General features: G+C 43.8%; 1 protein-coding gene across 1 annotated transcript in view; it reads left to right on the forward strand.

Moving 5' to 3' along the window:
• Positions 1-27057, forward strand: part of LOC135547377 (collagen alpha-1(IV) chain-like) — a 61808-nt gene that overhangs the window by 4995 nt on the left and 29756 nt on the right. The gene's annotated exons all lie outside the window — the stretch shown is intronic.

The following is a 27057-nucleotide window of genomic DNA, read 5'->3' on the forward strand; positions in this document are numbered from 1 at the left end:
ACGTGCGTCCGGTTTGGTCTCCCTCTCAATCAGTGGGGCTAACACACACGCATATACTTACAAATCCTGTCTCCCTGGGCGGTCATGGTCAGTCAGGCCAGTGAGTCATCAGTCTCAGGAGGATGAACAGATTACTGGGTGGAAAAGATGTGTGTGTGGGATGGGGGGATTGGGAGAGTGGTGGGAATTGAAGATGAACTCCTCAGTGATTTCTAGTTTTTCCTCGTGTTTGGATCATGGTGTTCCCGAGGTCTTCCCAAGGGAGGAAGGCTGGAATGCCGAGAGGGAGGTAGCGGCACTTACTGCTGTTTATCTTCCTGCTCCACCGTGTGTGTGTGTGTGTGATTGTTTGCTAATGTAGATTGTTGGTTGAGAAGATCAGAGATCAGGGAACTAACCTCCAACAGACAGTATTGATATTATTTGGGGAAGTTTTATTAGTCGTAATGTACGGGATACATATGCTATACACCGTCCAAAGAAGTGCTTACACACAGGTCACAGAAACAGCATATGCCTGACACCTGACTCCCCCATTGTAAAAATGCCTACATTTGTAGGAGGTGTTCGTGTGTGTAGTGTATGTGTTTTCATAGGGATCCCTGGGTGGGCTACTCCCAAGTTAATGCTCCTCTGCCCTCATTCTTCGAGTGTGTCAGGTATGCCCCTCTGTGTGTGTTCCTTCTCTGTGCCAGGCAGGGAGAGGATTAGATGATGGATAAGCACAGCGAAACCCCTCTATTCAGCCTGGTTTAAAGCCCAGTCTGTTCTGCCATGGTACCACTAAAGCACATCTAGTTGTTTTCCTCTCTCTCTCCCACACAGACTGACAATAGAAATACCTGCCTCGCTGTCTTCTCCCACATTATTAACTCTATACAGTTTATCAGTAATGTATTTAATATCACATATCCCAACTGCAGATCCACTCCATATGCAATTGGCCTTATCCATAGGATCTCCAACTCTATAAGATCCACTATGCCAACAGAATGAAGGTCCACTCTGTTTACATGAGGCCTCGTCTGTAAGCTCAGCTATCCCAACAGAGTGGTTAGAGTGAACACGTCCCAAGGTATTGTGTTGACATTTATGGGTGAAGTGGGTGAAACCTAATCCTCAGCTGTAGTTAATGTGTAACGATGTAATACATCCCCTTGTCTGACACTTGGGCAGCAGAAAGGGTGGGGGTGTAAGGAGAGAGGGAAGGAGTAGGGGGATGTAGGGGAAGAAAAGGGTAATTGAGAGAGAGACTTTAGTCAAGCTCTTTGGGTCTTGACCTAGTCTACTAGCCCCCCGGTCATCCCTCCCCCTTGCATCAGCCCTCTCTGATGCTCTGCTGGTGATTATAATGAGGCTGATGACTTAACTAGATCTGTTAAGCAATGTTCTGTGTTTTCACCTATTCTGCCATGCTCTGTCATTTTTAGACCCCATAGGTCACCCCAGCCTCTACTTACTAGAGCAGATATGGAGACCAGACCAGGATAAGGTTCAGGGGTCACGGTAACATCATTTATGAATCAGGCGGAATTGAAATGGGTGTCTTAGAGTTACATGTGAGTAGCTCGGGGAAGTTTTTGTTACTGGAGTCTGTGATCAGGTGAGTAAATGGAAAGCACTGTTTGTGTAATTGTGTGTGTGAGTGTGTCAGACGGATGGGTATTTGAACTGGCCTAAGAAGGGAACATTTGCTTAGTTTGTGTCCAGTCTCTAATACAACTTAGGACCTCTCCATGGCAACTATCAAAATTCACATCGGCCATGAGCCATTTCTCTTTGATGTTCTGTTTATAAATAATACTTTTTCAAATGTTACAGATAAACAGCACGTCTGTTTCTCCTCTGCCCCACATCTCCCATCAGTTTAGTTCATGACTAGCTTATTATCTATGTTGTGTGTTTCTAGAACACATTGGCTAGGTCTCAAGTCATTAACCTGTGACATTATTAAGTAGTTGTAACCTTTTCATATTCTTTAGGGAATGTGAAGGTCATGGCTCGTCATTAGGGATATTTCTCTGTTACCTTTCAACTTTCTGAATCACCAGGCAGATTCCCAGGCTCTATCTTTTTTTGTAATTTAGCATACACTTATGCAGTGCATACATTTAAACATTTATTTTGTACTGATCCCCCATGGGAATCGAACCCACAACCCTGGCGCTACACAGGACTAAATATCACCATACAAATAAAAATCAAATGAATAGAAGCTTTCTGGCTGCACAGATTTGTAATGCCTGCCTTACACAGCACATACTGTTCTGTTGATGAATTGACAGCTGTCTGGATGTCTTTCTTGAGATCTGTCCTTCATAAGCCAGCACTCTGTTTCTGTTTTGTTTCTGGCTTGTTTGTGCAGCTGTTTGTCTGTGAAGCTCAGAGAATGCAGTGAATAAGGAGGGAGTGATAACTTACATACAGACACACACACATACACACAACCCCCTACGCCCCACACCCCTCACGTGTGTAACTGGGTCACATGGTGAGCTCATGGGGTTAGCCCAGGGTTAGCGGTTTAGGTTCAGATGGGGAGGACCAGAGGTGAACCTCCTGACTTTCTGTCCCCTCTGAGAGAGATGTTTCCCCCTGTCCCTCCTTCCCCTCTGAGAGTGATGTTTCCCTCTGTCCCTCCCTTCCCCTCTGAGAGAGATGTTTCCCCCTGTCCCTTCCTTCCCCTCTGAGAGAAATGTTTCCCCCTGTCCCTCCTTCTCCTCTGAGAGAGATGTTTCCCCCTGTCCCTCTCTTCCCCTCTGAGAGAGATGTTTCTCCCTGTCCCTCCCTTCCCCTCTGAGAGAGATGTTTCCCCCTGTCCCTCCTTCCCCTCTGAGAGAGATGTTTCCCCCTGTCCCTCCCTTCCCCTCTGAGAGAGATGTTTCCCCCTGTCCCTCCCTTCCCCTCTGAGAGAGATGTTTCCCCCTGTCCCTCCCTTCCCCTCTGAGAGAGATGTTTCCCCCTGTCCCTCCCTTCCCCTCTGAGAGAGATGTTTCCCCCTGTCCCTCCCTTCCCCTCTGAGAGAGATGTTTCCCCCTGTCCCTCCCTTCCCCTCTGAGAGAGAGAATTTCCCCTTCCGTCACACTCCATGACTGGGCCCCTTCAAATAGCTTTGTTCCTTCAATATAATTGTTATTACCATTAGTCCATTATGTTGCTTTGGGGGCCTTTGCCACGCCTAAAACACTGTTTTCCTTTAAAAAATATGTGGGGAAACACTGTAAGTTGTGTGTTGAAGCTGAGGTGAGGTTGGATGGACATAGACATACCTAAAGTAGAAAAGAGTCAAATCATCTCCATGTTTTGTCAGTGTTATGTTTTTAAAGTGGTAGACATACTAACCACCCAGCCCATGTCTAGAAAAATAGAGCAACATTTGTAATTTTGTTGTACAGAACATGCGGATACTGATACATGTTGAAAGGTCTGCTAGTGTAATATGGTTTAGTGGTCACCCCTTCTGTTGTCTGGACCATAAGGTCACGCACTCAAGCCTGACTGGTATATGGTTACTGTACTTTGCAACACACACACACACCACACACACACACAAACTGGTGTATAGTTACTTTAACATACATCAGATATGTTATTAGTTCTTATGGAAGCATGGTGATTTGTGAGAGCAGATTCCTGTTATTATGGTCCTTCTCTCTGTCATGTGAGTGACTGTAGGCTCTAATTCACACGACCTGAGAACGCTGACGTAGCCATGACTGGTTCTTTATTCTGCTTTCCTTAAAGAACAGATGCTCGATTCATTTCTCTCAACGTTGCCCTACTTTTTGTTGTTGCCCTTGTTTGATGTTTTGCCCCGTCGGCCTATTGGACTATTCATTTATTCAGCTTGATATGATTCTATTATATTGCAGATTTCCTGAGCGCTCTGTGGTGGTATCTGACAAGCTAAGCCAGTCATATGATGGTATATACTTTATATCTCAATCTCTGACATGTACAGTATTGTCTTATAATACGCCCTCTATGCATTGTTGAGCCAGTGTGAAGGCAGATTTATAATTTTAACTGAACCTAGATCAGAGCCACTCATCAATCCCTGTCATCTCTATTCCCATCGCCTTCAACAAAGAACAGGCATGAGAACAGTGGTGAATGTCAGTTGTAGTGGGCTCTAATGTCATAATGTAGGGTTGTAGACTGGGTGCATGTGATCACTAGGGCCGGGACGATATACCAGGGCTGGGAATTGCCAGGGACCTCACGATACGATATTATCACGATACTTAGGTGCCAATCTTGCAGCTCACGATTCTGTATGTATTGTGATTTGATGTTCAAAACATATTGCTCTGTATGTCTGCTGCAGAGAGACGAGAGAGCATGAGAATTTATTTTGATCAGTCATTGCAATAAAAGCAAGGTGTGGACTCGAGTCACATGACTTGGATTCGAGTCTGACTCGTGTCACAAATGTGATGACTTGACTTGATAGAAAATAAAACAAGTTGAGACTTGACATGAAGCCTTGCAAAAAAGAATTTGATTTGGCTAGTGAAATGCACACTCTGCCCTCTGATTGGACCAGAAATCTATCAATCAACAAAGGTCTGGTGAACTACATTAGTGCAGTGAGAAGGTTTTGGGGGAGTCCTGTGAAACTGAAGGGGAAAAGACATAAAAAATTCATACATCCGAGGTGTACAGTTCATTCGGAAAGTACTGCTTTACTTTGTCCACATTTTGTTACGTTACAACGTTATTTTAAAATGGATTACATTTTTCCCTCATCAATCTACAAACAATACCCCATAATGCAACGCTCGTCTGATGAAGAAGGAATGGACCAAAGCGCAGCGTGGTTCGTATTCATGATATTTATTGCAATCTCAACAATAGAACAAAAATAACAAAGAGAGAAACAAACAGTTCTGTAAGGTAATTAAAACTATACAGAAAACATAGAAATAAAGAAACTAGAATGCACACCCTAGTCACAACCTGGCCTAACCAAAATAGAGAATAAAAACCTCTCTATGGCCAGGGCGTGACAGTACCCCACCCCCAAAGGTGCGGACTCCGGCCGCAAAACCTGACTCTAAAGGGGAGGGTCCGGGTGGGCCTCCTTAATGGCGGCAGCTCTGGTGCGGGACATAGACCCCCCCTCCGCCTCTGGCTCCCCCCACTTTGGTGGCGCCTCTGGTGCGGGGACCCTCGCCGCCGACCCCGGACTGGGGACCCTCGCTGCCAACCCCGTTATTGGGGACCCTCGTAGCGGGCCCCGGACTGAGCACCCTCGTTGCGGGCCCCGGACTGGGCACCCATGTTGAGACAGCCTTGTGCGTGGAGCTGCCACAGGGCCCACAAGGCTGGGGAGACCTACAGGAGGCCTGGTCCTTAGAGGAGGCACAGGAAGAACCGGGCTGTGGTGGAGCACTGGAGATCTGGTGCTTACCACTCGGACCTCTCCACTTGGCCGAATGCCCACTTTAGCCCGGCACGGGCGGAGCGCAGGCATAGGACACACTGAGCAGTCACAGCGCACCGGAGACACAGTGCACAGAGCCGGTGCAGGATACCCTGGGCCGAAACGGCGCACCGGAGTCCAAGCGCGCTGAGCTGCCACAATCTGCCCTGGCTGGATGCCCATTCTAGCGTGGCACTTGCGGAGGGCTGGCATATAGCGCACCGGGTTATAAGCGTGCACTGGAGACACTGTGCGCTTTACCGCATAACACGGTGCCTGACCAGTACCACGCTCCCTCCGGTAAGCATGGGGAGTTGGCTCAGGTCTATAGCCTGACTCCGCCAATCTCCCCGTGTGCCCTCCCCCCAAAAATGTTGGGGCTGCCTCTCGTGCCTGCTTCGCTGACTTGCCTCATGTCACCGCCTCTCAGCTTTAGCTACCTCCAGTTCCTCTTTCGGACGGCGATATTCCCCAGCCTTTCTCCAGGGTCCCTCTCCGTCCAAGATTTCCCAAGTCCACGAATCCTGAACCCTCTGCTCCTCCTTACCACGCTGCTTGGTCCGCTTGTGGTGGGTAGTTCTGTAACGTTCGTCTGATGAAGAAGGAGTGGACCAAAGCACAGCGTTGGAAGGTGTTCATGATATTTATTGCAGTCTGAACACTAGAACAAAAATAACAAAGCGAGAAATGAACAGTTCTGTAAGGTAACTATACAGAAAACATAGAAATAAGGAAACTAGAATGCCCACCCTAGTCACACCCTGGCCTATCCAAAATAGAGAATAAAAACCTCTCTATGGCCAGGGCGTGACACATAATGACAAAGCAAAAACAGGTTTTTAGATTTTTTTTGGCCAAGTGTGTGTATGTGTAAAAATATATATATATATATATATATATATATATATATATATATATATATATATATATATATATATATATATATATATATATACATAACTGAAATATCATATTTACATAAGTATTCAGACCCTTTACTCAGTACTTTGTTGAAGCACATTGGCAACGGTTACATCCTCGAGTCTTCTTGGGTATGACGCTACAAACTTGGCAAACCTCTGGAGTATCTTCCATTCTTCTCTGCAGATCCTCTCAAGCTCTGTCAAGTTGGATGGGAAGCGTCACTGCACAGCTATTTTCAGGTCTCTCCAGAGATGTTTGAGCAGGTTCAAGTCCGGCCTCTGGCTGGGCCACTCAAGGACATTCAGAGACTTACGTTGTCTTGGCTGTGTGCTTAGGGTCGTTGTCCTGTTGGAAGGTGAACCTTCGCCAAGTCTGAGTTCCTGAGCACTCCGGAGAAAGTTTTCCTCAAGGATATCTCTGTACTTGCTCCGTTCATCTTTGCCTCGATCTTGACTAATCTCCCAGTCCCTGCCAATGAATAACATCCCGACAGCATGATGCTACCACCACCATGCTTCACTGTAAGGATGGTGCCAGGTTTCCTCCAGACGCTTGGCATTCAGGCCATAGAGCTCAATCTTGGTTTTATCAGAACAGAGAATCTTGTTTCTCATGGTCTGAGAGTCATTAGGTGCCTTTTGGCAAACTCCAAGCGGGCTGTCATGTGCCTTTTACTGAGGAGTGTCTTCCGTCTGGCCACTCTACCATAAAAGGCCTGATTGGTGGAGTGCTGCAGTGATGGTTGTTGTTCTGGAACTATTGATTTTTTTCCCCCCTTCACTAGACTATACAAGTATTGCAATACTCGTCAGTATCGTGGCAAGGAAACAAAACACAAAGTGAATTTTACTTATGTAGGAAAACATCATTATGTTTTCATCCAGACTAGAGCACCCAATATTTAATATACAGCAGGTATTTTTAAGGACCAAGAAGTTTGATCTGATTTGTGTTTTCTTTTTTGCCATGGAAAAAAATACACAGCCCTAGTAATGACTACAGGTAAAGACAAACAGGGGAACTGGTGCCCTGAGTAAGAATCTAAGAGATGTGGCTGATATGGTAATAGTTTTAATGGTAATCAGCTGTGCTGTTCTGTAGTGGGGGCTGGAGGGGTCTGGGAGAGATGGGGAAATGGAGGAAGTTATGAAGCATCTCTCTCTCACCCTCTGTCTGTTTACACTACCACTCGCTTTCCTTAGAGGCTTTGTTTTGACCTTTTTGTATCCATGTGGACCTGGTCCCATGTCAGAGGTGATTGCGTCAGGGTAATTCCTTCCATGGCAACAAACACCTTCCTTACATGACCAGAAAAAGCCCTTGGGTGTTTTGTTGGGAAATGGAACAATGTATGTGGGCAAACACACACACACTTTTGGACAATGGAACTGCTTCTGTAGCTACGGTCCAAATGGCCTAGCAGACACCTGTGTACTCCCATGTGGAGTCACTGAGTCAGCCCATTAGTGTGTTCCTCTTTCTCCCTCTAAGTACCTCTCTGGCTTCAGTAGAGTTCTTTGTTTCTATTTCAATAGATATCCCAGATGGTTCCTTGGATAAATATTTAAACTGGTGGTTTCTTGGCCAGTCCTGGTCAACCACAAGGATTTCAGAAGTGTCTTAATGATGTTCTGATATTACCTTCTTGGACAATCCAAAACAGGGTCTGTTGAATCCATAACTCCCATAAAAAGGACATGTTTTTACTGTCAAATCCCTCTTGATTCCACATCTCACATATTGGCTAACTTCTGCAATCCAGGAGTAGCTAATACCAGAGGACTGTTGCCAAATCCTTTATTCTGTGGTGTATTTATTATGTCTTGCAATGGAAACCATTTACCGTTATAAGAAGCAAACAGAGAAAATGGAATGAAACGGAGGGACCTACCTGAATATGTCAAGTAGAAACTCTTGTTTTCGTTGCGAAACGTTTTCCATTTCGAGTAAACGGTTTAGATTAAACGTTTTGCAACAGAATCTGCGTAATGAATACACCTCTGGTGTGATCATTGAAAGTAAACATGGGTGTTGGTCTGACATAACCTCTTGTCACACACTCGCTGACCTGAAGGCCCCGCCTCCTCCTCCTTGTTTGGGAGATGGGATACTTCCTGTATGGGATCAAAACACACATTATTTTTTAAATGTTTTGCTGAAAGAGACAGAGTGAGTGAGAGAGAACATGAGATACAGATTGTGTAAGAGAAAGGTAGGTAAAGTAAAGTAATATATTATATTATATCAAATAAAATTTGATTTGATTTAATTCATGTGAGTGCTTGTTTGGTAGGGGGTCTCTCCCAAGTCACAGAGGTTACTGACACACACCCACACACTCCTCATGTGCTCCCTTTTCCCGGTTCCAGAGCTTTCTAAAAGGAGAGTGATGCAGACCCTTCTCCTCTTTGCCAGCTTAAAAGCCAAGGATAAGGGCCCTTCCCACTTAAGAAAGAAGGACTTTCTCCTTCCTTTAGTCCACATCCTACATTCTACAGTAGTGTACAGTCACACAGGAAGACAAGCCAGAGACAGAGCAGGGGTACTCAGACTCTCTCAAGCCTGCAGTAGCTCAAAGAGAGGGTTGGCTCACTCAATAAAACAAAACGGCTCTCTCCCTCTTTCAATACCCTATTTGTTCATAGAGAGAAAGAGCAGACTCCAGAAATGCTGCTGTCCTCCTAAGCCACCCACTTGCTCTTTCATAGACTCTATTTCAAGAGAAAGGGAGAGACAAAGAGAGACAGTGATTACAAGAGAGCGCAGAAGCAACAGTATCTCACCTTCACATCGCACACTGTAGGGAGAGTAATCGCCAGTTTGTAGGTCAAGTGCTGAGAGTCTCACTGGGGATGATGGTGCTTCAGCTTCATCCTCTTCTGATTTACTGGTGTTTTATAGGTCACACAACTCTCCATTATTCAGAGAACAGTCTCACAACACTGTGTGTGTGTGTGTGTGTGTGTGTGTGTGTGTGTGTGTGTGTGTGTGTGTGTGTTTTATTTGGCCAGTGCAACTTTTATATAGAAGTGTGTATCAGTTTTATGAGTCATTTATTTGAGAACAATGTGTGTGGGTGTGTGTTTGTGTATGTGTGTGCGTATTAGTGTGTATTGTATTCCTGTAGGATTGTTAAGGAATGTTTATTTTATTGTGTGCAACAATAACCGCCCAAAAGTAATGATGCGTAGGCACACAAACAGACCTCTATACAGCATCCATCACGCACATACTAACACGGACAAGCGCCAACAAACACTTACACGTATAGGGCTGTGACGGTCATGGAGTTTTGGATGATGGTTATTGGCCAGCCAAATGACCGCAGTCACCGTAATAACTGAGTAGAAGAAAAAAAAAAGATATATACACTATATTTGTTGTGAATATGTGCTGTCTGTTGATTCAACTCAACTGACATTACAAAAAATACATTCTATAGATGCAGTAAAAAAAGTCATTGGAACTACACCAAAACAATGGAAATGTCATGGAAACGTGCGGGGGAAAGATGCATGTGTGGACCTTTATAGAAAATGTGTTTTTGGAACTCTTCATGTGACATTTTACATGTGAAAACAAAAATTAGTCGCTATGATACACACACACACAGAGAGACAGTGCTTTTAACATAGTATTTTCAACTTAAATATTCTTGACTACATTGTGTATGTCTATTTATTATTTCACCTGCATTTCTGCATGTTGGACTTCAATGTAAATCTCAGCTTGTTAAGAATTCACAAGAAAAACTACATCACATTGATTCAGGACTAACATTGAAACAAGATAATATGCCCCACCAACATTAGACAACTATACAGATAACTTTTTTAAATATATTTTTTTACCTTTATTCAACTAGGAAATGACAGCCTAGGAACAGTGGGTTAACTGCCTTGTTCAGGGACAGAATGACTGATTTTTACCTTGTCAGCTCGGGGGTTTGAACTTGCAACCTTTCGGTTACTAGTCCAACGCTCTAACCACTAGGCCGCCCCGATGGCCACAAATTGCTGAAATAAGTCCATTTAAGTCAATGATGAGAGTAGTCAGATTAACGTATAACTAAAACAACAGTGCAGAAGAGTGCCATTTGTAATGAATGTGTAGGTGAATGTTACAACAACAAAGATCAGTGCACCTCAAATCCAAAGGATGTGAGTTCAAAAAATGTTTCACTATTTACATTTTGGACAGTCTGCAGCTCTTCAAGACTGGAATCCTACAGATAAAACATGTACACAATACTTATTAGGATTGTAATTGTAATGTTCAGTACACGATCTTCTATGTGTAACCAATAAGGATTTTCATGCAGAAGAGGCGAGTATAACACGTCTAAATTCCATACTCAACATTTTCATAGCGATAGCTCTCGAGAATCAAGGTGCCATCCCAGTAATGTTATTAGCCAACTAGTATAGCTAGGAGTCAGAAAGGCAAAGGGTTGAATGCATGCCAAAGCCAAGGTTATTTTCCATTAATGCAGTGCTAGGATTGTCAAAATTACACTTCTACAATCAATACATCTTTATAGCCATAGCTCTCAAAAATCAAGGAGCCATCCCAATCTCCTCATTGGCCCCCCAGCAAAATTAGCCTACATTAACGACTTCTAAATGTTATGCAAAGAAAACTGCCAAATATATCCAAATTGGACTTTAGTAACCACGTTGTGGGACTGTTACAATACATAAATCATGACAAATTTGACGAACATCCACTTTGTTGGATCAGATTAGTTGAATATCCGGCATCCCTGTTCCATCCACACGGTCTGTGTTCCATTGACCTCTTTACTGCATCTATTCATAGGTTGCACATCTGTCACTCGGTCACACCATGTCTTTTTCGTTATGTGTCGGACCCCAGTAAGACTAGCTGCCGCCATTGTTATGAACGTTCTCAAGCCGCTCCCTGCCGGCAGCGCCATAGTGGTGCCCTAAAGTGGTGATAAGCCCAGTCATTCTGGATGAATACTAGCTACTATTTCATCTAAATGACACAGTCTGGAAATACAATGACATTGCCAAAGTAGTAAAATATTTAGTAGGAAATAACTTTGCCAGCTTTACCATATTGGTCAAATTTACAAAGCAAAGTTTGTCAAGAATAGCTAGCAATGCTAACGTTAGCTAGCCACAATCCGGTGGCTTCCCCTCGATTTTTAGATTGCTAACGTTATAACGTAAACTCCTACATCGCCTTGGTCCGTACAATTGCTCTTATTTTAGTGCCCCAAAAACGTAATACATACAGATCAACTGTAATGTCAATACCATTGTAAAGCACAATTTCTCCCCTTTCAGACAGAATCAATTACCTGACCTAAACGCTGCCCGTTTCTGCATAATTCAAGCAGGAAATGAGTCCCGTTGGGTCTCTGAACAGGCAGTGGCTCGGGTGGTTGTTGTCATTGATGATCTTTATGGCCTTCATGTGACATCGGTTGGTGTAGGTGTCCTGTAGGTGAAATTAGGTTTAAAACAGCAAAATAAACCTCTGGCCCATGCAAAATGTGTAGAATTAGGGGAAAGTGGGGGTTTATTACTACACTGATAAATTACATTATCCATCCGGATCTGCCACCTAGGAAATTTGTGTGACCAGAGCTTCTTAAATAGTTATTGTGTAGCCCTACGTTAGTGCCTTATTGCAAACAGGATACATGTTTTGGAATATTTTTTATTCTGTACCGGCATCCTTTTCATTATGTACAGTAATTTAGGTTGGTATTGTGGAGTAACTACAATGTTGTTGATCCATCCTCAGTTTTCTCCAATTACAGCCATTAAACTCTGTTTTAAAGTCCCCATTGGTGAGCCTGATGGGGAGTTTCAGCGATGAGACAAGATTAAATAATAATAATAAAATAAAGTCCCTATTGGCTTCATGGTGAAATCCCCTTCTGGAATGTTCTCCCATCTCCACAGAGGAACTCTAGAGCTCTGTCAGAGTGACTATTGGGTTCTTGGTTCCCTCCCTGACCAATGCCGTTCTCCCCTGATTGCAACAGGGGTTCTTCCTTTAAAAGTTGTGGTGTACTGCAGCACAGCTTGCGGGGTGCCGCAGATTTCGTTATTTAAGTGTAAGCCATTGTTGCCAGAATGACGCAATTTACCACAATCTGCCACCATCTACCACAAACGGTCGCGCCATAAGCTCCAAACTTTTAAAGGAATAACCACTGTAAGTTTGGCCGGGCAGCCAGCTCTATGAAGAGTCTTGGTGGTTCCAAACTTCTTCCGCTTAAGAATGATGGAGGCCACTGTGTTCTTGGGGACCTTCAATGCTGTAGCAATATATTGGTACCCTTCCCCAGATCTGTGCCTCAACACAATCCTGTCTCGAATCTCTACGGACAATTCCTTTGACCTCGTGGCTTGCTCTGACATGCACTGTCAACTGTGGGACCTTATATCGACAGGTGTGTGCCTTTCCAAATCATGTCCAATCAAAGGAGTTTACCACAGGTTGAATAAGGCTGTATGTAACAACATTTGGAATAAGTCAAGGGGTATGAAAACTTTCCGAAGGCACTGTATGTAGAAGGGTAAAGTGACTAGTCATCAGGATGTATGAAAAACAGAGTAGTAGCAGTGTAAATTAATACGATTGTGTGTGTGTAGAGTGTCAGTATAAATGTGTGTGTGTGTGTGTGTTTCATTCACTCATGTTGATGGTGGTGACCACAAGTCTTCTGTAGTTACTACCATAACACCCTCAAATTATTCTCAATGAATTGCAATGGGTTTGTTTAATGGAATATGGGATTTTCGTCAGCCACATTCTTTCTCTCTCTCGTGAGTCTGTTATATAGGGAAATGTTCTAAAGTGGTCCGTACTAGCTGCAGTTTTCCTGACATCTGGCAAACATATGAGGTTTCTTTATTCACACACACACACACTGATGGCTACACTGTGAGTGGGTCAGAATGCCTGAGAATTTCCCTAAAACAATTGTCACATTTTCTCTAAGGAATGAGTGGGAATTTGGCATGTGATAATTCCTGGACTTGCCTCGGACAGTTGTGTGTGTGTTTCTACAGTATATTTGTGTCGTACACTAATGGTTCCTACAGTAGAGTGCTCCTACTTTATCTACCATGTCCAGTGACATGTTAAAGAGCCAGTTTCCATGTCAATGCCATATGTTATCCTTCCTGTCCACAACTCTCTCCTATGGGTTTTAACAATGGACATTGGATTGTTTTGTATCAGGGAATCTCCACATTCATTTTTACGAGCAGGTCATTATGAGTAGTCAGTCACACATGTTTTGTCATGGTGATTACACATTGGGCCAGTAGTTATCCTGACCATGTGACCTGACCAGGGGAAACGCAGGGCCTTAGTTCTACCGGGTCTTCTTTGACCTGGACCTGTGTCCCAGTCACATGTTAATATTGTGGTCATGCTCAGTCGGTCATGTGTGAACATAGTGGTGACTGCTTGGTGCGTTCATTAACCTGGCTGTGTGTGTGACTGGCAGGTGCATGTTTGACTGGCAGGTGTGCATGTGAAGCTGTTTCTGTGGTCGTGTGTGACATGATTACACTTATATGTTTTACATTGTGGATCAGCGCTTTCCTGGTTATTGGTCAGAACCATGCACATCAGTATAATTATAGGACCAGTTACAGGCAGTAGACTATATATGTGTGTGTGTCTTGTTTTTGATTCTTCATTATTTTTCTTTCATGTGGCAAGGTTTGTCAATGCATACTGCAGAAGTAACAGTACACAGCAAATCAACACTGAGATTGTTAAATTAACACTGAAAGTATGAACCTGTATAGACACTGGGGACTGTTACAGCCATAGGTTATTTCCAGTAGGCGTGGCTTATTAGGGGCGTGGCTTTTATAATTACTTTTGAGCTACCTGTGAGAGTAAATGTCATTCCTGTTGATTTTGTTAAGTTTTGTACACAACAATATAACATTAAATATTCTGATGGAAAAAATATTACAATTATTATTTGCAACAAAGTGGTTGCCATACCTTTGGGGATATCACATTGGGCATTACATAGGCTTTTCAGGACAGCATAAACTTCTGTAAGCTTCATTAAAGCTACAAAGGTGTCAGTGTTTGACCGTAACATGATAACAAGTCAACAGAATGGATGAACTGGAATGACGTTAGTTCTCATGGGTGGCCAAAAATAACTTCCTGAAAGCCACGCCCCTACTGAGCTAAGCCACCAGTCTTCTGCTCTGACCCGCTGAGTCATATCTCAGCAAACCAACCCTGCTTTTTTTAATTGAACACTGTTCAGTGTCTATATGGGTCAGCAGTTTCAGTGTTAATTTAACCCTAGAGAATTTGCTGTGTACATATTCCTGCAATGTAGATGAATACCTTCTGCCCCCTAGCCCAAGAGACATGTTTTACATTTAAATGGTGGGTTTCTTTCTGCTGTGTGTGTACTCTGTTTCTGCTCTATGTAAAGTCACTAAGGGAAACAGAAGGAAACAGGAGCTAGCTGTACAGTCCAGTGTACGTTTCCCATGTCTTTATTGAGTTTAACCAGAGGAAATGTAAGATTTATGTCTGTATTTAAGAACTAATGTACGTCTTTAATCCTGGTTGCAATGCTACTTAGCCATATGATGTGTGACTCGTTTTCTGCGTATTGATTTCGGCAGAGAGAAGCCAGCCTCTGCACACTGTGCCAAGCCAAGCACTCGCACACACAAGAATGACACAAATGGCACGGCACAAGACACACACTGTTTACTGAACCAGTACAGTAGTACCAGCCAGTAGCCTCGTCTTCCAAGTAAGGCAGTGAGATCCTCCTGCCCTTGTTTTCTCTCCCCCTTTCCTCCTGCTCTCTTCTCTTCTTCCCGCCCAACTCCAGAGAAGGCTAGGAATGTCATGCTGCATATCCCAGCCAGTCAGAGTGGGTAAAGGAAATATTCTCCTCTCCTCCCAGGCTGTCTACAGTTTGTGGTTACAGACAGTGTGGTCAACACAGCTGATGGTTTGAAATCAGTTGTAGACAGTTGAATGGTGTTGGGTTGGTTGTGGTAATTTTACAAGATTATGACCTCATCAATCATACGTCAATTACAATGGGGGAAAATGAGGGAAAAGTGACCATAAAAAGATATTAGAGTGAAAAGAGATGTTCTGGATATTCTTTCTGGACTTTTAATAAAAGTGGTTGGATTGGAGACAAAGCATTGTTGGCGTGGGTTAGAATCAGAATGTTTGGAGCTGGTAACCACAATAACACCTTCTGTGGGCATTGTGTCTAGCACCCACACACACACACCCACACACACAGCCTCCTTGATCTTCCTACTATCCCAAATCTGCTAGTCACCTGTGTGGAGAGGTGGAGCGTGCTGTACAGACCATAAAAACATCTCTGGAAAAGAGACATGGACCATAGCAGAGCACTGTTGGCATACCGAGCCACACCATTGGAGCATGTATTCTCTACAGCACAACTGCTAATAGGGAGACATCTGTGCACAAGCCTACCACAAACAACAACCAAACTGGATCCCTAGTGGCCAGATGTGCAGGCTTTCCGCAAAATGGATGAGGAAGGAAGGGGGAAGCAAGCAAAGAACTACAATCATCACCACCGCTCAAGATCACTACCAGAACTCACATCTGGACAGGAAGTTTGGATCACTACAGAACAAACTCCAGGATCAGTTCTGAGAACAGCCCCAACACTGAGATCCTATTTGGTAGAGACTGACATGGGCGTATTCAGGAGAAATAGAATTCACCTCTGTCCTACTGGTGATCCCCCAGTGCTTTCACTAGATCAGGCAGGGTTTCAAAAGCTCTAGAAAGGCTGAACTTGTAAAGACTGAAAAGAAACCTAAGTTCAGTATCCTCAGAAAAGGAACAGTTCACATGAGAACAGTGCTGAGCTAAAAGGAGTAGATGTAGCATGATGTACTACACTACCCATAATGCTCTGGAACGATATCCGGTGTTATTTTTAGGAAACTGTTTAGTAAGTTAACACTATGGTGTCCCGTCTCTATTCTTACAGGATTCGGACATGTCGCAGCAGTGTGTAGAAGGGAGATTCCAGATGTGAGAAGGCTTGGTTAGAGGGAGTGTACAGTTGGGATAGAGATGGCACTGTGTGTGAACTCTGTGAGAAAGGGACAGATTGCTAGAGGCAGAACGTTCCCTATGCTGAGGCAGTGAAGAGAATAGAGGATAGCCCAAGGGTGAGGATTCGACTGGGAGCCCTCCAGTAAGTTGGCCTGATCAACTGCACTGAGCCGACGGAGCGGAAGTCACGGAAGATAGATGTGTTATTTGCGGCAGCAGAGAAATATTTGGGTGTGAGAGATTTTAATGCAGAATATCTACAATACGTTTTGAGAGAATGGGTTCCATTCTCCCAGGCTGATGCAATTTTCTTTCCCCTTTTTTTTGTGACCGAAATGTGCTATCCACACTCCGACCTGTGAAAGGCAGCAATACGCAACACGGCGTCTAGTCTGCCGGAAATGCACACAAAGAAGAAAAAGGCATTATTGCATAACACTGAACATGTTAATTCCCTAACACTGACCGTCTAACAGTGTCAGCACTAAGCACAGTGTTAATTGAACACTCAAGTGTGGACCCATATAGACACTGGCCCAGTGTTAAATTTAACACTGGAGAATTTGCTGTGTGGAAAAGGCATCCAGGCATTTGGTAGAGGTATCTTCATTGATACAATATTTTGCAACGGTTATCATCCTAGCTGTGGGAAAAGGAGCCAGACTACATCATTATGGCCCATTAGAACATCTCACAACTCAGTAGAGACAAGGGGAACAAACCCGATAGTTGCACAACCTTCCTGTAACTCATTATCCTCTGTTTAAAGGGTATTTAGCGCAACAGGCTAATCTGGTGATGATCGAATGGTCCAATTGGATGCTCCATAGGTTGTGGGTTCAAACACAGTGTAAGCTGTCTACTTTGTTAATTCTAATAATACTGTAGTTGAAACTACAATGAATACACAAACCACCCCTGGGTCCGGAGAAAGTAGAGTTATCTCCATGGTTTTCCCCTCAGTGAAATCCGTATCTGTGGGAAAGGAAGTAAGGAAGACCCCACCCCCTTCTCTGCCCTCGTCTCTCTTCTTTCCCCTTTTCCTCCATCTTTCAGGAGAAAATGCTAATGTCAGTGCTGTATGCATTCTGAGGCTGACCAGACACACACTCGGAGCAGGAAGACTTTTGTTTTAGTTTCTGAAAACAACAACAAGCAGTCTTCTTCCACATTCTGACCTCCTGATATGAGCAGTTGAGATAATACCCATAGTCATTCCTCTTCACTCCAGCTGAGGAGGTAAGGAGGAGAGCCATGTTTATGAATGAGTGAGATCTTATGTACTTTCTGTGGTGGAACAGAGGAAATACCTTCAAGCCAGACACAAAACATTGTTATGACTGACTGCCATTGTATCACATTCAATAAAAAGCTAAGCAGTGGTCTGACTGTCTATACCGCAGGTTCACAATCACTGTGTGTGTGTGTGTGTGTGTGTGTGTGTGTGTGTGTCTGCATGCGTGCACATTAGAGGTCGACCAATTATGATTTTTCAACACAGATACCGATACCGATTATTGGAGGACCAAAAAAGCCGATACCGATTAATCGGCCGATTTTTATTTTATTTATTTATTTATTTGTAATAATGACAATTACAACTACTGAATGAACACTTATTTTAACTTAATATAATACATCAATAAAATCAATTTAGCCTCAAATAAATAATGAAACATGTTCAATTTGGTTTAAATAATGCAAAACGTTTAAGTTCCTTGCTCAGAACATAAGAACATATGAAAGCTGGTGGTTCCTTTTAACATGAGTCTTCAATATTTTCTGTTAAGATGTTTTATGTTGTAGTTATTATAGGACTATTTCCCTCTATACCATTTGTATTTTATTAACCTTTGACTATTGGATGTTCTTATAGGCACTTTAGTATTGCCAGTGTAACAGTATAGCTTCCGTCCCTCTCCTCCCTGGGCTCGAACCAGGAACACAACAAAAACCACCCTCGAAGCAGCGTTACCCATGTAGAGCAAGTAGCATTTGAAACGCTATTTGCGGTGCTAACTAGCTAGTCTTTTGACTTCAGTTACACCAGCCTCATCTCAGGAGTTGATAGGCTTGAAGTCATAAACAGCGCAATGCTTGACGCACAACGAAGAGCTGCTGGCAAAACGCACGAAAGTGCTGTTTGAATGAATGTTTACGCGCCTGCTTCTGCCTACCACCACTCAGTCAGATACTTAGATACTTGTATGCTCAGTCAGATTATATGTAACGCAAGACACGCTAGATAATATCTAGTAATATCATCAACCATGTGTAGTTAACTAGTGATTAGGATTGATTGATTGTTTTAATGCTAGCTAGCAACTTATCTTGGCTTACTGCATTCGCGTAACAGTCTCCTTGTGGAGTGCACAAGGACTAGTTAACTGTAAGGTTGCAAGATTGGATCCCCCGAGCTGACAAGGTGACGTTCTGCCCCTGAACGAGGCAGTTAACCCACCGTTCCTAGGCCGTCATTGAAAATAAGAACGTGTTCTTAACTGACTTGCCTAGTTAAATAAAGATTAAATAAAGCTGAAAAAAAATATCTATACCGAATTCCGATTTGTTATGAAAACTTAAAATTGGCCCTATTTAATCGGCCATTCCGATTAATCAGTCGACCTCTAGTGCACATACACTTCAGGCTATTGCAGCAACATTTTAGGGAGAGAGGTCTTGGAATGAGGGACTGATTCTCCCACATGCCAGGCGTGGGTTGAAGTCAGCCGCTGAGGGTTTTTGGGATAGACTGGGGGTTTGTGGGGTGCATCAATCAGTGGTGGGCAGCTATGAAGGCAATGTTGTGCTATACCACAGAAATGTGGCTGTAAGCTCCAAAGGTTGCTTCAGGACATTAGACATACCTGACCTATAGGTTAGATATGCATGTGTTGATGACGTTTCTGACACACCTATTTACAGTACACACTTATTTAGACACGCTCATAAAAACTATACAGACCATTCAGGAAAGTGCCAGTAGGTTAACCTACAGTATCAAAGGTGAGCGCACCCCAGTTTCAAAGGCTTCAAGCCAAGTCATGTTTCTGCCCCCATCTGGTGAACAACAGTACTGCTTTCCTAACTTTCAGCTCACCACCATAGGTAGGACATGGCAGCAACCTTGTGAGCTATTAAAAGTGATACCAGCCAAAATGGTCTTTCCCACACAGGGAGGAAAAAGTCATGCTGCCTTTTCATAGCAAAATCACCATGGAAACAAACCCTTGTGATTGGACTCTTTTCATATTGTAGATGTTTTGACCAGATCTCTGTCTGATCACAGCTTGTTCCACTGCTTGTCTGTAACAGGGAGAAGGAGAACAGAGTGTAGCTGCTTCATACAGATGGCATGTTACAGTAAAGGGCAGATTTGTACAGAAATACCCTCCGAATTTCACAGTGAGAGGAACCCTGTTTGTCTTAGCCTTAGGATTTCAGGGAAAGTCCTGTTGCTAGGAGAGGGAAAACATGCTCTCTCTCTCTCTCTCTCTCTCTCTCTCTCTCTCTCTCTCTGTATGTCTCTCTCTCTCTCTCTGTATGTCTCTCTAGCTAGGCCTCTACAGTAATTGAGTTGGAGAGTCCTTCAGAGAATCAGTCTTCCAGCATGTTTAGGGCTATTTTAGGGTTGTCTTGATTTGAGGCATATGGTCAGTCGGCCAGTCAATCGGGCGTGGTCACTGAGAAGTGATGATCAGGCTCTATGTGAACATCCATCCGCAGGTCTGTATGCTTATCTCTGCCAAGGTGATTATGGACATATACAGTTACATAACTCTCTCGCACTCTCATCCTCTTTCATATAATGACTGTTTATATGGCTGTCAGACCCCCTAGTATCAATCCACTCTTCCCCCGGCTTCAGCCCTCTAATCTGGAGTCTAAACATTACGTCTCTCCTCAGTATAGGGAGTTTCTAAGAAGAGCTTTACTTTACTTTTCATTAGACAAACCAATGATGACTTCAGACAAACTAGTGGGAAAGTGTTGAACTGGCTGAGCTCTTGGGATTGAGCCTACTGGGAGATTTATGGCCAAATGGTCGAATCCCCCCACTTGCATACACACAAAGCTTGTAGATATTTCTACCTCTGGTCCTATCACAGTCCCTTCCTTCTGAACTGACCTTCGCTCTCACACTCTATGAGCTCTGGTAATTGGTCTCTCTCCTCCTTTCTCCCTTTTTTTACTCTTTCCTCTCCTTCTCTTTCCCTTCACTCATCTGCTGGCACTCTGAGATGATATCTGTCTGTTTCTAAACAAATACGGGAGCCCATGGGCCCTGTGCAGCATGGCCATGGATTAAACACTCACGCCCACAATTACACACGCATACATACACTGACAAGCAAACACAAGCACATGCAACATTCTACAGGCACGCACATAAGCACCTGCAGGTCTTCTGGCAAAAATATACACAATACAAATCATTTTGGACAGATTTGACAGGCAGACACACAAGCATACAAATGATACACAACCACGCTTACACCGACTTGTGAGGTTTATGTTGAGGTGGTTATTGTACCTACACCAGACCCAGGCCATTGGCAGTGTCCGAATACCCCTACTTGGTTCTAAATAGTAGGCATTTTGGGTATATAGTATGTGAAATTTTGAAAATGTAGTATGCTTTACATGCTGGGATGTCACACTCATTTTGGCTTTTCATCTAATAGACTTTTGTACACACTATTGAGTAATAGAATCGTATTCCGAGACCCAGGTGTGTCGCACTGTACCAAAATGAACGAATGATGGGAATCAACGCAATTACGCATTAGATGAGGCATTCTCAGTAGTCTAGTATGCTGTTAATTGTAGCTTACTACATTTGCTTTTACTAAACAATATGTTCTAAAAAAGTATGGAGTACGATTAGTACACCGTATGCAGTTTAAGTAGTAGGAAAGCCAGATTTTGGCCATGACCATTGTGTACTGGTTACTCAAACTCAATACCTTCCACTCAACACCCAGGAATCTCTCCCCACCACGAAGCATACTGTTGGTTATTTTCTTTTGAAGTCTGTTTGGAATCTGAAATCTGTTTTGGAATCTGTTTAGTGTTTGAGTATGCAACCGTTCTGGGAAAATGGCTTCACTACAGCCAAGTCAAGACTCATACATCATCCTCACCTCCTACCCTGTACTTTCACAATCATTTCATTCCTCATCCTCTCTGTTTTCATCATTTTCACACTGATTTAATTCTGCTGTCATGGCCTATTGGTCCAGTATGAGAACTAGTGGAGAGAAACCCTCACACATACATACTCACACATGCACAGAGAGATGTTTTATACATGTTACTGCTCTCTGTTATTACTGATAGTCCCCATAGCCCTATAGACTTGGGAATCTAGGTGATAACGCCCTCTTACGATCCCTTTCTCACATAGAACCAGATACTCAACCACCCCACCCACTGGACACACACTGGTTGAACCAACATGGCATAGATGTTGAATTGACGTCTATGCCCAGTGGACAGTCTCTCTCTCTCTAGCAGCACAGGTCATTAACTACAAATCTGTTTTTGTATGGATGTCTGTTCAGTCTGCCTGTTATCTCGCCAATCTGGTGTTTTGGTTTAGTGAGATGCGAAACAGACTGAGAAAGAAAGCAAAAAGGGACATCTAAAAATAGGCTACTCTTGCTTTGATATCCTGTTACATCAGCATGTTGTGGTTAGAGAGTGTGTGATAGACATCGCAGAATGGCAGAGTGAGAACATAGACAGGAGATGACACACATACACGTGTGGAGACATTACCACATCATGCGTGTCAGTGTGTTCTGGGTTAGAGGGTTGGGGGTATCTCGGTCATGCAAAGAGCCTGCTGGAATGTTTGATCAGAGAAAGAAGTTTTATCTAACAGGAGGATGGAGGGAAGGAGAGGGAGACGGAACAAACAGAAAAGAGAGAGCATTGGAGGCGGAGGGAAACAGAGAACAACACATGGACATTGAAATCAGTTACATTTGTGAATGTCATAAATGTCAGTTTCAACTCTTCTTGGCTTACAGTATCTAACAATCATGGGGATTTGTCAAAATAATGACCAGTAAAAGGTTATGTACATCTGAAGCCATACTGGTGTGAGCTAGAAGATTTTACCATAACAAGTAACATGTAGGTAGATTGTTCATACAGTCAGTAATCTTGCTCTCGCAAGGCAGGCACTCACTCTACCATGTTAATTGACTATTCCTCCAGCACATTAGAAGGACATCTAGTGAAATCTCTATAAAACAATAGGAAAGTTAGGTAACTGGTGTAAAATGGCTAGCTAGTTAGCGGTGCAAGCTAGTTACATTTTAACCGGTGACGTCACTCGCTCTGAGTTTCCATTGCTCTGCACGGGCTGCGGCTTTTGTGGAGCGATAGGTGACAATTCTTTGTGGGTGACTGTTGTCGATGTGTTCAGAAGGTCCGTGGTTCAAATCCAGGTGTGAGCAAGGAGAGGGACGGAAGCAACACTGTTACAGAGTGAGGAAAAGAGAAAGAGCAAGAAAGAAGTGGCGAAAGAGAGATTGTATGAAGAAGAGAGGTTGACTTGCTGCAGGCCACACATGTACAGTGAATGCAGGTGGGGCCTGAAGTGATGATGAAGATAGCAGGATGGAGATCCAATCTGGTTTGAGTTTTAGAGGGTGACTGATACCCATGTTTACCAGGGTTCTCAGATCAGCAGCAGCAAGTACACATTGATCCACTTAGCTTGGACTTGAGTTGGAGCGGAGGCATGGTGTGTGTGTGTGTGTGTGTGTGTGTGTGTGTGTGTGTGTGTGTGTGTGTGTGTGTGTGTGTGTGTGTGTGTGTGAGAGAGAGAGTGGGGAGTGAACAGGGAATTGTGAAAGGAAGTGAGGGTAGATGGTGGAGATGTTTGTATGTGTGTACTGTATGTTTGAATGTCTGTACTATATGTTTGTATGTATGTTTCTATATTTTTATTTATTTAACCTTTATTTAACCAGGCAAGTCAGTTAAGAACAAATTCTTATTTACAATGACGGCCTACCCCGGGCCAAACCCGGACGACGCTGGGTCCAATTGTGCGCCGCCCTATGGGACTCCCAATCAAGGCCGGATGTGACACAGCCTGGATTCAAACCAGGGACTGTAGTGATGCATCTTGCACTGATATGTAGTGCATTAGACCGCAGTGCCACTCTGGAGCCCCTTGTATGTATGTGTGTACTGTTGGTTTGGGGTTCTACGACTGTGCTCTGTAGGGGTTACTTAGGGTTAGTCACACGTGTATATGTGTGTGTGCTTCTTGGGAGTGTCACTCACATGGCGGTGTGCTCCTTAGCCCTGTCCTCAGTGTTAGCCCAGTCTCAGTAGATATACTCCAGCCTGCTCTGCCTGACAGGTCTCTGGCAACATGCCTCAAACGTGAGTGAAGGAACAGGTGGATAATTTTTATTTATTTATTTCACCTTTATTTAACCAGGAAGGCAAGTTGAGAACAAGTTCTCATTTACAATTGCGACCTGGCCAAGATAAAGCAAAGCAGTTCGACACATACAACGACACAGAGTTACACATGGAGTAAAACAAACATACAGTCAATAATACAGTAGAAACAAGTCTATATACAATGTGAGCAAATGAGGTGAGATAAGGGAAGTAAAGGCAAAAAAGGCCATGGTGGCAAAGTAAATACAATATAGCAAGTAAAACACTGGAATGGTAGATTTGCAGTGGAAGAATGTGCAAAGTAGAAATAAAAATAATGGGGTGCAAAGGAGCAAAATAAATAAATATATAAAATAAATACAGTAGGGAAAGCGGTAGTTGTTTGGGCTAAATTATAGGTGGACTATGTACAGGTGCAGTAATCTGTTAGCTGCTCTGACAGTTGGTGCTTAAAGCTAGTGAGAGAGATAAGTGTTTCCAGTTTCAGAGATTTCTCTGCTGCCAATGACTGGCAGCAGAGAACTGTAAGGAGAGGCGACCAAAGAAAGAATTGGTTTTGGGGGTGACCAGAGAGATATACCTGTTGGAGCGCGTGCTACGGGTGGGTGATGCTATGGTGACCAGCGAGCTGAGATAAGGGGGGACTTTACCTAGCAGGGTCTTGTAGATGACATGGAGCCAGTGGGTTTGGCGACGAGTATGAAGCGAGGGCCAGCCAACGAGAGTGTACAGGTTGCAGTGGTGGGTAGTATATGGGGCTTTGGTGACAAAATGGATGGCACTGTGATAGACTGCATCCAATTTGTTGAGTAGGGTTTTGGAGGCTATTTTGTAAATGACATCGCCAAAGTCGAGGATTGGTAAGATGATCACTTTTACAAGGGTATGTTTGGCAGCATGAGTGAAGGATGATTTGTTGCTAAATAGGAAGCCAATTCTAGATTTAACTTTCCGTCCAGAGTAGTGATGTTGGACAGGCGGTCCAAGAATTGAACCCTGTGGCACCCCCATAGAGACTGCCAGAGGTTCGGACAGCAGACCCTCCAATTTGACACACTGAACTCTATCAGAGAAGTAGTTGGTGAACCTGGTGAGGCAATCATTTGAGAAACCAAGGCTGTCGATGAGGACGTGGTGATTGACAGAGTCGAAAGCCTTGGCCAGATCAATGAATAGGGCTGCACAGTAATGTTTCTTATCGATGGTGGTTAAGATATCGTTTAGGACCTTGAGCGTGGCTGAGGTGCACCCATGACCAGCTCTGAAACCAGATTGCATAGCAGAGAAGGTATGGTGAGATTCGAAATCGTCGGTAATCTGTTTGTTGACTTGGCTTTCGAAGACCTTAGAAAGGCAGGGTAGAATAGATATAGGTCTGTAGCAGTTTGGGTCAAGAGTGTCCCCCCCTTTGAAGAGGGGGATGACCGCAGCTGCTTTCCAATCTTTGGGAATCTCAGGCGACACGAAAGAGAGGTTGAACAGGCTAGTAATAGGGGTGGCAACAATTTTGGCAGATAATTTTAGAAAGAAAGGGTCCAGATTGTCTAGCCCGGCTGATTTGTAGGGGTTCAGATTTTGCAGCTCTTTCAGAACATCAGCTGACTGGATTTGGGAGTAGGAGAAATGGGGAAGGCTCGGGCGAGTTGCTGTGGAGGGTGCAGTGCTGTTGACCGGTGTAGGAGTAGCCAGGTGGAAAGCATGGCCAGCTGTAGAAAAATGCTTATTGAAATTCTCAATTATAGTGGATTTATCAGTGGTGACAGTGTTTCCTATCTTCAGTGCAGTGGGCAGCTGGGAGGAGGTGTTCTTATTCTCCATGGACTTTACAGTGTCCCAGAACTTTTAGTTAGTGTTGCAGGAAGCAAATTTCTGCTTGAAAAAGCTAGCCTTGGTTTTTCTAACTGCCTGTGTATAATGGTTTATAGCTTCCCTGAACAGCTGCATATCACGGGGTCTGTTCGATGCTAATGCAGAACGCCATAGGATGTTTTTGTGTTGGTTAAGGGCAGTCAGGTCTGGGGAGAACCAAGGGTTATATCTGTTCCTGGTTCTAAATTTCTTGAATGGGGCATGCTTATTTAAGATGGTTAGGAAGGCATTTAAAAAAATAACCAGGCATCCTCTACTGACAGGATGAGATCAATATCCTTCCAGGATACCCCGGCCAGGTCGATTAGAAAGGCCTGCTCGCTGAAGTGTTTCAGGGAGCGTTTGACAGTGATGAGTGGAGGTCGTTTTGACCGCTGACCCATTACGGATGCAGGCAATGAGGCAGTGATTGCTGAGATCTTGGTTGAAGACAGTAGAGGTGTATTTAGAGGGCAAATTGGTTAGGATGATATCTATGAGGGTGCCCATGTTTAACGCTTTGGGGAGGTACCTGTGTAGGTTCCTTGATAATTTGTGTGAGATTGAGGGCATCAAGCTTAGATTGTAGGATGGCTGGGGTGTTAAGCATGTTCCAGTTTAGGTCGCCTAGCAGCACGAGCTCTGAAGATAGATGGGGGGCAATCAGTTCACATATGGTGTCCAGAGCACAGCTGGGGGCAGAGGGTGGTCTATAGCAGGCGGCAACGGTGAGAGACTTGTTTTTAGAGAGGTGGATTTTTTTAAAGTAGAAGTTCAAATTGTTTGGGTACAGACCTGGATAGTAGGACAGGACTCTGCAGGCTATCTTTGCAGTAGATTGCAACACCGCCCCCTTTGGCAGTTCTATCTTGTCTGAAAATGTTGTAGTTTGGGATGAAAAATTCAGAATTTTTGGTGGTCTTCCTAAGCCAGGATTCAGACACAGCTAGAACATCCGGGTTGGCAGAGTGTGCTAAAGCAGTGAATAGAACAAACTTAGGGAGGAGGCTTCTAATGTTAACATGCATGAAACCAAGGCTATTACGGTTACAGAAGTCATCAAAAGAGAGCGCCTGGGGAATAGGAGTGGAGCTAGGCACTGCAGGGCCTGGATTCACCTCTACATCGCCAGAGGAACAGAGGAGGAGTTGAATAAGGGTGCGGCTAAAAGCAATAAGAATTGGTCGTCTAGAACGTCTGGAACAGAGAGGAAAAGGAGGTTTCTGGGGGCGATAAAATAGCATCAAGGTATAATGTACAGACAAAGGTATGGTAGGATGTGAATACAGTGGAGGTAAACCTAGGTATTGAGTGATGAGAGAGATATTGTCTCT

Source organism: Oncorhynchus masou, chromosome 10 (assembly GCF_036934945.1).
Source record: "Oncorhynchus masou masou isolate Uvic2021 chromosome 10, UVic_Omas_1.1, whole genome shotgun sequence".
Taxonomy (NCBI): Eukaryota; Metazoa; Chordata; class Actinopteri; order Salmoniformes; family Salmonidae; genus Oncorhynchus; species Oncorhynchus masou.